At 38.2% G+C, this 10,400-nt stretch overlaps 1 protein-coding gene and 1 long non-coding RNA gene across 2 annotated transcripts in view; one reads left to right on the top strand and one right to left on the bottom strand.

Annotated features, from left to right (window-relative positions):
• Nucleotides 1–10,400, bottom strand: part of LOC120554973 (NACHT, LRR and PYD domains-containing protein 3-like) — a gene marked incomplete at its 3' end in the record, with an annotated part of 128,052 nt that overhangs the window by 90,586 nt on the left and 27,066 nt on the right. The gene's annotated exons all lie outside the window — the stretch shown is intronic.
• LOC120554994 lies at nt 3,564–5,183 on the top strand. The gene is made up of 3 exons (XR_005638594.1): nt 3,564–3,721; nt 4,618–4,777; nt 4,980–5,183. It is a non-coding gene; the product is annotated as an uncharacterized LOC120554994 (long non-coding RNA).

The raw sequence follows: 10,400 nt of genomic DNA, 5'->3' as shown, positions 1-10,400 counted from the left end.
AAACGCAACATTTTTCAACTTTCTGATAAGATATATTATGGGACTTTTTCTTCCAACGAAAATGCGGGGGATATGAAATCATGCAAGCCACGCATATTTTGCGTGGAAATCGGCAATTTATGCCGCGAAAGTGAAAAAATTTGGCCCTCGCATAAATATGCAGACTTTGGCTCATTATGCATTGAATTATGCGATCGCATGATCACGTATTTCTGCAGGGACTGATTATAATGTATGCTGCTAAAATGTCCTTAGAGCAGCCAGTTGCAGACCGATGTACGTTACCTATACGGCAACTATCTACGATGTAGATTGGCGAAACTTGAATATCTGAATTAATAAAAAATATAATTTTCATTTATGAATGATAAATATGTCAAATTAGGATTATAAAAGAAAAGTAGCTTTATTATTTGTATACTACATGTATAAAGTAAATATATTTCCTTAACATAATGCTATAAACGAAGTATTCTGGTTAAAACAAAGGATTACACATATTTTTCCGGAGCATTAAGCTGTTGTGCAGACTTCAGCTTCTTTGAACTAGTTTGTGTCTCCAGTCTTTAAATCTCTCAGTCAGTAATGGAGCATCGACAGAGCAGTCACTGACAACAGCAACCACAGTCAATTCAATTACATTACATTTTATTTATAGTATTGTGGAGCGATGTGACAGTTATCGAGGCATGGTATCACTTTTTCTTTTAAAGCCAACCCCCTTACTCCCCCCCGATACCCCTCGCCCTCTAAGCCCTCTTTAGCCGTACAGCCGTTACAGATACTGTCAGCGGGGCGGATGTTTAAGCCTATATTAAAGGAGTTGTTTCAAATACTTCCCTATATTTAATACTGTAGGTATTAAAACATTATAGATTCAGATATTATAAATATTATATTATAAATTATAAACAGGTTCAAAAGGAATTAGTTCAGATACTTCCCTATGGTTTAGATTATGTTTTAAAGAGACACACACACCCCTGCGTTCACGGGTCCTCGCTACTGGAAACCCGATGACGAGACCAGAGGCTTTTGATTGACGACCTAGATGTCCCCCGTATGTGAAATACACAGCACACAGAAGATCTTTACAACCAAACAATCACAGCTGATTACTCACACTCGGAACGCTGCCTCTGCCTCGGTCACAGAGGTTTCCGGTCAGCTGGAGGATCAAAGGTCTGCTTGTCAGGTCGGTCCCCGGGGTCGCTGCAAACCGCTCGGTTAAAGAGGAGGCCACCACCTCCCCTTTCAGGGGTCCGCTCACCACGGGTAAAGTGGAGAAAAAGGAGAAAAAAGGAGAAAAAGTCTTCTAAAAGAGCAAAAAAAGACTCACAAAGGTTTTTTGGGTCACCTCAAGACGAACACAGGTGGTTTTATTATTTTTTTTTTAAAAAAAAAAAAAAAAAAAAAAAAAAAAAAAAAAAAAAAAAAAAAAAATAAAAAATAAAAAAAAAAAAATAATAAAACACACACCCCCCCCCCAAAAATTGTTTTTAAAAAAAAAAAAAAAAAAAACACAAAAAAAAAAGTTTTTTTTAAAAAAATAATTTAAAAAAAAAATTTCTTGGGGGGGGGTTCAACCCCCCATCCGGCGAGGTGTGTTTTTTTCACATTTGTTTCACCTTACATGGTAATACAGTCTTAAAGCAAGCATCAGGTACGTAGAAACATCTCATATAGCACGATATTTCCTATATACATATGCATGTTGCTATCTAACATAGAATCTAACGGTTCGGTTCATCACTAGGTCAATACAGTAACCTTTTTCTCCCCTATGTGCACCCAGAGCCTAGCCCCCAAGTGCATGTATACCGGGCCCCAACAGCACTTCCTCTTTCTAGCTGTGCGGGTTCAGACAGACAGTTACACAAATTCAGAATTGATTTTAAGATTTTAGTACTGACTTTCAGAGCCTTAAACGGACAGGCCCCAGTACATTCTGGACCTTTTGAAGCCAGTATTCCTCTGGCCGGACCCTTCGGGTCCTCTGGCCAGAACCTGCTTTAGTCCCAAAGACTCGTTATAAGACTCGAGGGGACCTGTCTTTTTGAGTCTGTTGCTCCCAGACTGTGGGACGTCCTGCCCCTGTCCACGTCTGGCAGACTCTGTTGTCTCTTTTAAAAGGATCTGAAAACATGTTTATTTAGGAAAGCTTTTGGTTGATGGGTTTTCACTAGTGTCACTTTAATTTTACATATGTATATACATTTTATATTGTTTGTGTTACCTATTCTTTTGTACAGCACTTTGTGATTTTATCTGTGAAAAGCGCTTTATAAATAAATTTTACCTTACTTACTTACTTCCTTACAAAGCAACTTATGCGTCTGAAGCCTCTTGCAGACACTTCCTTTACGACTGGCGGGGGTCAGACAGGAAGCTTCACACAGGAATTCACACTAAAATGTCTCCAAGCATGTTTATAGTAACATCAGTAACACAAAGGCTTAGCATGATTATATTTCTAAGCAATCATATAATTCTAAAGGCACATCAGCACTCATAAACCAAAATCAAACGCAGTATTGTGGTCTTCAACAGCAATAATATATTTTAGCTGTTTTTGGGTTAACTCATGTCAAAAGCAGAAGCACAGTCTCAATTCTTCTTGAGCTGATATATTTCAAAAGCAGAAGCACAGTCTCAACTGTTCTTCAGCTGATATATTTCAAAAGCAGAAGTATAGTTTTAGCTGTTTTTTTGGATTTTCACATACTCTCGTTCAACAGTATCAATTCATAACAAGAGTTATCTCGAGACACTTTACAGATAGAGTAGGTCTAGACCACACTCTATAATTTACAGAGACCCAACCATTCCAGTAACCCCCCCAAGAGCAAGCAGTCAGTGCTACAGTGGTGAGGAAAAACTTCCTTTTAGGAAGAAACCTGGGACAGACCCAGGCTCTTGGTAGGAGGTGTCTGACGGTGCCGGTTGGGGGTGTGATGAACAGTGGCGATAATAGTCACAATAAAGTCAATGGATCAGATTTCACAGGAAGCCAATGCAGAGCAGCTAATACAGGAGGAATATGATCTCTTTTCTAGTCACACAAAGAGGGTCAGCCTCTCTCCACAATGCCTACCTCCTATGGCGCCATTTTGATGCTACCTAGCTCTCCCCCGTTAGCATCCCATTGACTCCCATTCATTTTGACGTCACTTTGACAGAGAATAACTTTACATCTTAAGTGTTTAAAGACTCTATTTGTTCGTTGTTTATTTCTAAAGAAACACGACAATGTATAAAAGGCTCCATTACCTTGTACCTCACGTTATGGCTCCGTAGCAGACGCTTTTATAAAAATAGGCTAACGATTGGGTCATAACCACAAGACTTACTGTCACACAGTAGAGGAATTACCGTATAGTACAGGAGAAGCTCACAGGCAGTTTGGACTTCCATTAGCTGTTTAGGTTTAATGACTAATGTTAGATTTTAATACTAATGTTAACTAGCATGTTAGTGATCAGTAATTAGCCTGTGCCTATGTTATCTCCTTACATATACCTACGCTCTCCGTCTCTGCAAGATTGGGAATGATCGAGATTTCTCTTGGCACAGCTACCAGAAGACTTCTGAAAACTTTGTTTTGGAAGAAACAAAGCTCTTATTGTGAAAGTCTGCTTCCTGACAGGTGGAGCTGTGACGCATCAGGAAACAACTCACCTGAGTTGTTCTGCGTCGACATTTTGGACTGTTTGAGGAAACTGTAAGTTGCTGTTTGATACTTTAACAACACGTTAGTCTTTGGTCTCTTCAGGGTTAGTTTCTGGCTCTGTAATGTTAAATATAATAAATAAATATATACATTATATAAATATAATGTTTCTACTTCACTTCTTATTTCCTGAGGAAGTTTAGATGACTCTTGTGTTGAAGATAAATCTCCATGTTGTAACATGAACTACTACAGAGGAGGTTTTAAATCCTTTGCCAGGTGTTTCTACGTCTGTCTGTCCCAACCGTGAGGCTGCAGTCAGGAAACTTTACAGCTGTGTAGTTGAGATCTAAATGAAGCTGAGTTTGAAGATGGTGGGGGGGGGTCTGAGCCTTTCTCCTGCTGTCAGAAAACACACCGTCGTCTCCACCAGCGTAAAGTCAGACACAACAGGACTCTACTGTTTCCTCTGGGACCTTTCAGAATAAAATGTAGTGACCTAAATGCCTCTGTTACTGTTGTAGTGATGTGTGGAGGAGGAGAAGTGTCTTTAATGTCATTGTTTTCAACATCTCTACCATTCAAGCCGTTTTAGGTACCACCTAACTAAACTTTTCTCAGATTTTATGATTGTAATCAGACTTTTTTAGCTTTAAGTTTTGTCTTTGAGCTTTCTGATTATTTGTATATCAGCTGATCTAGCTTTTCCAACATTTAAGACACATATGGTAATAATAACAGTCCAACATTATGCATATTGTTTTATTGAAAAACGTAACCTTTTCTTGAAAGACAAACCATAAACTCCCCGCCACTGATTATTTGGAGCTCAGTCTTCTACAAAACCTAGAAGAAAAACTGACAGGACAGAAAAGTGAGATTGATTCTCAGTCTTGGCTCCATTAGTCCAAATTTCATTTTATTGTGAAAATCTGCTCCTGTTGCAGCCCTTCCTGCCTGCTTCCTGACAGGTGGAGCTGTGACTCATTCCAGGAAACAGCTCACCTGTGTCAGAGATTTCTCTCTAGGTGGAGAGTGACCCGATTCTTCATCAACTCTTCTTCATCAACTCTTCTTCATCAACTCTTTGGACTGTTTGAAGAAACTGTAAGTTGCTGTTTGATACTTTAACAACACGTTAGTCTTTGTTCTCTTCAGGGTTAATTTCTGGCTCTGTAATGTTAAATATAAAGTTTCTACTTCACTTCTTATTTCCTGAGAAAGTGTGGAAGTGTTGAAGATAAATCTCCATGTTGGTGATTTACTGGAATCAAACAGCTGATCTTTATTTCCTTTCTCCTGCTGTCAGAAAACAAACGGTCGTCTCCATCAGAGTAAAGTGAGACACAACACAACTCTACTGTTTCTGATAAAAGGTTCAAGGTTCGGCTTTATTGTCATTATACAACAGAATTGTCCAATGAAATGCAATCGTCATTTACAGCTGGCTCTGATGAATTTAAGTTACCAACCGGGCTGCCTCTGTGGACTTTGGGCTAAAATATCGGAAAGAAAGTCAAATATTATTCCGAAAAGGCGACAAAAACTTAAAAAGGAACAAAAACTTGTAAAAGCCCCCTCCATAAGTCCTGCCTATGTGTACATAGTTTTCTCTCCACGTTAGTTATCTGGGCATTAGGGCTCAACCATGTGGGGGAAACAATCTAATTGTGATTTTTCTGCCAAGTTAGTCTTTGGTCTCTTCAGGGTTAGTTTCTGGCTCTGTAATGTTAAATATAATGTTTCTACTTCACTTCTTATTTCCTGAGAAAGTGTTAAGGACTCTTGTGTTGAAGATCAGAAATCTGTCTGCAGCAGTTAGTGTCGGTCGTTCTATTCACTGACAGGACTGATGTGGAGACAACATGACTCAGCTCTTTTATTCTCTAACTAAACCAACTAATATGGAACTGCGTCACTATGACTCACAATATATATTTTCATTTATTATATAATATATACAATATATATATATATATATATATATATATATATATATATATATATAATATATATATATAATAGTAATATAGTATTAAAATGTTGTAGGTTTCCACAAAATGAAGCTGTATCTGACACTCTTTTAAATCTACTCGTCTTAATCCACAAAATTAAAATAAAAAAAAATATTTTTTTTTAAAAATCCACAGGATCACACGGTAAAAGTTTAGTTATTTACGTTTACACAAGGAAAAAATACAACAAGTGCAAAATCACCTTCCAAAACATGATGCAGAGAGCCAGAGAGAGAAGGTGAGAATGGTAAAGGAAATTGTTGTATTCCAATTATCAAAACATAAATGACAGCATTTAGGCTCCTACTAACATCCTTATTTATTTGAAGGAGAACACAAAACTCAGGAGGCAGGTAACACTTAAACATGTAAATATATAGAATATAATGCAGTAAGAAGGCTTTTACATCAGGGACCTGAGCCCAGATCTGCTCTCTTTTAATTAAAGAAATTCTCAGTCGACTAACACTCAAAGGATTTGATGGACTAATGGATAGTTGATTTAATGGACAGGTCTGTAAAACAGAGTTTCTCCTCAAAGACTCATGCAAAAGCTCCACTTTAAATCCTGTTTTTACATTCGATACACAGGACAGAAAGGTGAGACTGATTGTCATAATGGAGTCTTGTCTCCATTAGAGGACAGAAAGATGACATTAGTCCTGGAGTCTTGTCTCCATTAGAGGACAGAAAGATGACATTAGTCCTGGAGTCTTGTCTCCATTAGAGGACAGAAAGATGACATTAGTCCTGGAGTCTTGTCTCCATTAGAGGACAGAAAGATGACATTAGTCCTGGAGTCTTGTCTCCATTAGAGGACAGAAAGATGACATTAGTCCTGGAGTCTTGTCTCCATTAGAGGACAGAAAGATGACATTAGTCCTGGAGTCTTTCCAATGTTCCTGTTCTCCCAGAAAGAGAATGAATGACAGAGCAGGATGAGCAGAGAGCAGAAATCATTCAGTGAAGAGATTCAGACTTTATTTTCTGCTTGATAGCTTCTAGTTTCTCCAGCAGCTTCTGTTCCTGGAGATTAAAAAGTGGTCTTCCTCTCTGTCTAACAGGACCCATCAGAGACCAGACCCTGCTGAACCTGAACCTGAACCCAGCTGTGTGTCCATGAAGAGTCACCGGTCCATGGAGATACCACTACTTTAAAAAAAGACCTTTAAGGGAGAGGCGAGGAGAAATGGAGGAGAGAGATGGAGAGATCAAGAGACTTAAACGGCAGAAGCTGCAACAAATTAAGACGTTAAAAAGAAGAAGATTGAGGTGAGTTGTGAACATCCAGCAAACTGGAACGAGTCTCATTGGATGTAACTACGTCCCGACTGGGTTGTTTTGGGTCATGTCAGTCTCATGCACACTCCTTCAAATAAAGTGTTTTTTTTTTTGTGGAAAGGAATTATTGTAGCTGATGACTGAAATGAGAATATTTTTGCTATATAATTTCCTGTCTCACTCAAAATATCTTTCTGCTTAGACAACATTTTTTTTAAATATTTTTATTCTGATTTCAAAAGATATATTTATTGAGTTTTGGACAGAATGTAAAGCATTGGCATGTTATTGTTAATAATTAGGCCTACATACATATTCATCTTAACATTATATTTTATGCAGGAAGACTTTACCTGAACATGTGACCCTCAATAAATGTTTTTCTATCAGGACACAGCAGAAACCTGAGTCTCCTGAACCTGATCCTGAACCTGAACCCAGCTGTGTGTCCTTCAAGAGTGACCGGTCAAATGATCGCTATATTGACTTTAAAGGAGAGCAACCCTCTGCTGAAAAGAGGTAAGCTGTTAATAATATTATAATATTGCTGATTCATTTTTGAATTTATTTTCAGCATCTTTATTCTTCACATATATTTATATTCTCACATCTGAAAGCTGTCCAGTAAGACCAGTCTTCAACTGTAGATCTCAATTTAATATTGGACCTGGTTTGGTCCAATATTATCTGTTGATTTAGCCAAATTAAAAAGCTGAACTGCGCAAGGCTAAGTACGGTCTATTTCCATCAGCAGATTACCCATTCTTCTACCAACCCAAAGACATTATGGCATACCCTTAAGGTCATCACTGGTGAAACTGAGAAAGAAAAGAATGTCAATATTTCCCTACAGGGTACTCTTATTTCAGTGTTTTTTGTGGAAAGGAATTATTGTAGTTGATGACTGAAATGAGAATAATTTTGCAAAATAATTTCCTGTCTCACTCAAAATATCTTTCTGTTTAGACAAAAACATTTTTTTCATATTTTTAATTCTGATATCAAAAGATATTTTTATTGAGTTTTGGACAGAAAGTAAAGCATTGTTAATAATTAGGCCTACAGAGATTAATATTAATATTATATTTTATGCAGAAGGCCTTTAACTGAACATGTGACCCTCAATAAATGTGTTTTTCTATCAGGACCAGATTTTTCAGATTTTTCTCTGGTGTTTTAGCTTTTTAACCCAGTTTTTTGTATAGTTAATTGAACTTCTTTGTGTTAATATTGTTTTAGTTGCTGCTTGAATCGCCAGCAGTTTTTGTGTCTGAACACTAAAAAGTGAATTTCCATCCCTGTTGGTCTTACTCTCTGTGTAACAGGATCCATCAAAGACCAGACTCTGCTGAACCTGAACCCAGCTGTGTGTCCTTCAAGAGTGACCGGTCATATGATTACTATATTGACTTTAAAGGTCAACAAACCTCTGCTGGAAAGAGGTAAGCTGTTAATATTATAATATTTCTGATTCATGTTTTAACTTTTATATATCCAGAGAAGTTTTGGAATTTATTTTCAGCATTTTTCTTTTTTTCACATATATTTATATTCTCACATCTGAAAGCAGTCCAGTGACCTGGTTTGGTCCATTATCTGGTGTTTTATCTCCATTAAAAAACATTTAAATCTCCCACAGCCATGTGGTATGTGTAATCATAGAATGGCAACATTCTTCCCAAAATGTTCTTTTCTCCGGAACTGTAATACCAGGGATGGTTACATGTATGCTTCAGAGTGCCCCTTCCAGGGTAACTTCATCTCACACATCCCCTGAAGAACCAGAGACCCTGGTAAGTGTTTGTGTCACCTGGTCAGATTAATTATTTGTTGAAGAAGTCCTGCACACTGTCCATTACGCATGCAACACGTACTCTTCAACAAGTATTGCTGGTAACCTTTGTCTTTTTCCTACTTTAACGAAAAAGATGTGTGTAAAAGCTTTTGATCAGGACACTATATGCCATGAGAAGACCTCATTTGAGTCTGGAAGTTAGCGGCCAAGTTTCCAGGAGTGGCTTCATGACCAAAAGCTGCAGACCTGCTGGCCCTCTGTGTAACACAACTGCTAACCCTGCTAACACAATAGCTAACTCTGCTAACACAACAGCTAACTATGTTAACACAAGAGCTAACTCTGTTAACACAACAGCTAACTCTGCTAATACAAACAGCTAACAGTGTATTAACACAACAGCTAACCCTGCTAACACAACTGGCTAACTCACTGTTAACACAACAGCTAACCCTGTTAACACAACAGCTACCTCTGTTAACATAACAGCTACACTCTGTTAACACAACAGCTAACCCTGCTAACACAACAGCTAACTCTGCTGCTAACACAACAGCTAACTCTGTTAACACAACAGCTAACCCTGCTAACACAACGGCTAACTCTGTTAACACAACAGCTAACCCTGTTAACACAACAGCTAACTCTGTTAACACAACAGCTAACTCTGTTAACACAACAGCTCTGTTAACACAACAGCTACCTCTGTTAACACAACAGCTAACCCTGCTAACACAACAGCTAACCTATTAACACATAGCTCACATTAACACAACAGCTAACTCTGTTAACACGAACAGCTCTGTTAACTCAACAGCTAACTCTGTTAACACAACTGCAACCCTGTTAACACAACAGCTAACTCTGCTAACACAACAGTTAACTCTAATAAAACAGCTAACTCTGCTTACACAACAGCTAACCCTGGTAACGCTAACAGCTAACCCTGCTAACACTCGCTAACCCTGTGCAACACAACAGCTAACTCTGCTAACTTACAACAGCTAACTCTGCTAACACAACAGCTAACTCTAATAAAACAGCTAACTCTGCTTACAACAACAGCTAACCCTGTTAACTAACAGCTAACCCTCTGCTTAACACAACAGCTAACTCTAACACAACAGCTAACTCTGCTAACACAACAGCTATAACCCTGTTAACACAACAGCTAACTCTAATAAAACAACAGCTAACTCTGCTAACACAACAGCTAACCATGTTAACACAACAGCTAACTCTGTTAACACAACAGCTAACTCTGTTAACACAACAGCTAACTCTATTAACACAACAGCTAACTATGCTAACACAACCGCTAACCCTGTTAACACAACAGCTAACTCTATTAACACAACAGCTAACCCTGCTAACACAACAGCTAACTCTGCTATCAACAGCTAACTCTGTTAACACAACAGGTAACTCTGTTAACACAACAGCTAACTCTGCTAACACAACAGCTAACTCTGTTAACACAACAGCTAACCCTGTTAACACAACAGCTAACCCTGCCAACACAACAGCTAACTCTGCTAACAACAGATAACCCTACTAACACAACAGCTAACACAACAGCTAACTCTGCTAACACAACAGCTAACTCTGCTAACACAACAGCTAACTCTTCTAACACAAC

The sequence above is a fragment of the Perca fluviatilis genome, unplaced genomic scaffold (assembly GCF_010015445.1).
Source record: "Perca fluviatilis unplaced genomic scaffold, GENO_Pfluv_1.0 PFLUV_unplaced_scaf_1, whole genome shotgun sequence".
Taxonomy (NCBI): domain Eukaryota; kingdom Metazoa; phylum Chordata; class Actinopteri; order Perciformes; family Percidae; genus Perca; species Perca fluviatilis.
The sequence above is the reverse complement of the archived record's forward strand: the minus strand, read 5'-3'. Positions and strand labels throughout refer to the sequence as shown.